A 2,144-nucleotide genomic window follows, 5' to 3' on the forward strand; every position below is an offset into this window, starting at 1 on the left:
CTACTACTCTCTCTCTCTCTCTCTCTCTCTCTCTCTCTCTCTCTCTCTCTCTCTCTCTCTCCTCACGAGCAAAGAATAAAGCCTATTTTGATGAGCGGTATGACGTAAAGAGATAATAGAGTATAAATGTGGAAAGATTCTCTACAAGTTCTCTCCATAGCTGTAATAGAACATTAGCGAACGAGAGACGAGTTAATAAATTGAGAGTAGAAAGCCAAATGTTAAACCGATTGCTTTACACTTGATTTTAAAAGCGATTATCTGATTCTTATTCAAATATTAATATAAAACATAATCATCATATTAAATCACTAAACTGTTAAATCATGTAGGTATATATTTAATACTTGATTTGACACTTGACTAAATGTTGTCCTGTTAAAACAATTTAATAAATTTAAGATAATTTAACGTTTCTTAATTTATAACTTATGATATGCATATTGATTGAATATACATATTTCTTCAAATTTAGCCTATCATTTTCGTTATATGAAACTACCACAAGTTAGAATAACATGTCGTAATCGATATTTCCGAAATTTGAGCAAAAATTTATGCTCCAGGATACATGTATTCATAACGCCATACAAAATTCGAACTGTCACGATCGTTACTATCGAAAATAAAATGGACACCAGTCGCCGAAAGCATTTTCAGTGAGCCATTTTACGTCGCTGCTCGCAAATATTCAGCTTGATGGTTGATTGAAGAATATTCTGTACGCAGCTAAAAATATCCGCGTATTCGCGCGAGCTTTCCTATATACTCGAATAAAAAATCATTATGTTATTTTGATTTTAATTATTTTATAAGATCTGTAAGCAATATAATATTCGTACTTTTTATATGTCGTAAATGCGGGTTAGAGAATGACTAATGCTAACAGATGATCAACTGTAATTTTTTTATTCCAACCTGTGCGTACGTATTTCAAATACTTCTGAAAACTATTTTAAAGGCAAATTTTTTGACAAAGTTTTAATTAACTTTCCCTTAGTCAAAATTTCTAAAATCCATGAATAACGAAAATACTTAATCCTCGGGAGATATTATACTTTAAGAGATACATCAAAATGTGTTTGTAAATATCTTTAACGACATCTATTAGAAACAGGTAATGTTATTGGTACAGTAACTGTTATATGAGTCATTAAAATAACAGTACATCAAATGTGGTTAGACAGGCAATTAGGATTACAATACCATACAGAAAAATATAAATTTTAATAAATTGTATTAGTTAGTTGAATAAAACAACGTTTTTCTATATTAATTTCTCATCCATATTAGATTCTCTTTTTGCAAAAGATAATCCTGCCGATGTAAGATATTTATATCTCTGAGATACACCGCGATTTCCCGAGAATTAATAAATTTCATAAAAAAATTTATTTACACACTCAAAAAAATTAATATTAAAAATAAAATAAAATGTTTTTCATTAGTGCGTTTCGTACTGACAGTAAAAACATGTCTCTATTTATCTAAAAAAATTGTTATAAAGCAAATATTTAGGAACCAAAGGGAAATTAATATATTTGAATTGCATCGGATGGTTTTTATATTTCCCATCATCGATACAAATAAAAAGATCAATGATCGGATGCAGTACATTTGAACAAATATCGCGTTTTCAAACAGAGCTCATGTAGAAGATAAATGAACCAAGTTTTAATAGCAACTAAATCGGTGTCCATAGGGAAAATCCGAATTTATGAACCTCCAGAAGGATTTAATTTATTTAAATTTCAGACTGGTAAGCCAGATTTAAATCCTGATTTACCACAAGGCTTTCCTTGTTATATGCACATGCGCACTTACTATCTAGGCTTAAAAGAATTGCACAAATGCTTTCACGCAATTTTTGTAAATGCATAATCATAAAAAAATCAATAATCTACTGACAATATTTCGTGTCATGGAAAAAGCTAATAAAAGTTAGAAAAATAGTAAAAGTTTTTACAAACCAACCTTTTATCTATGTAATCATAAGTGATTTTGTATGTATGAAAATTCAGGAAATGTATCCATACGTAATTATATATGTGTCCGCTGTAAATAAATTAATCTTTATGAAACCAGGATATTATAAAAATAAATGCAACGTGTTACAAATAGAAGAGTATATATATATATATATA

At 28.9% G+C, this 2,144-nt stretch overlaps 1 protein-coding gene across 1 annotated transcript in view; it reads left to right on the plus strand.

Annotated features, from left to right (window-relative positions):
• The window catches only part of LOC105626040, a 23,286-nt gene that overhangs the window by 17,581 nt on the left and 3,561 nt on the right, over positions 1–2,144 (plus strand). The window lies entirely within an intron of this gene.

The sequence above is a fragment of the Atta cephalotes genome, assembly GCF_000143395.1.
Source record: "Atta cephalotes unplaced genomic scaffold scaffold00001, whole genome shotgun sequence".
NCBI classification, from domain to species: Eukaryota; Metazoa; Arthropoda; class Insecta; order Hymenoptera; family Formicidae; genus Atta; species Atta cephalotes.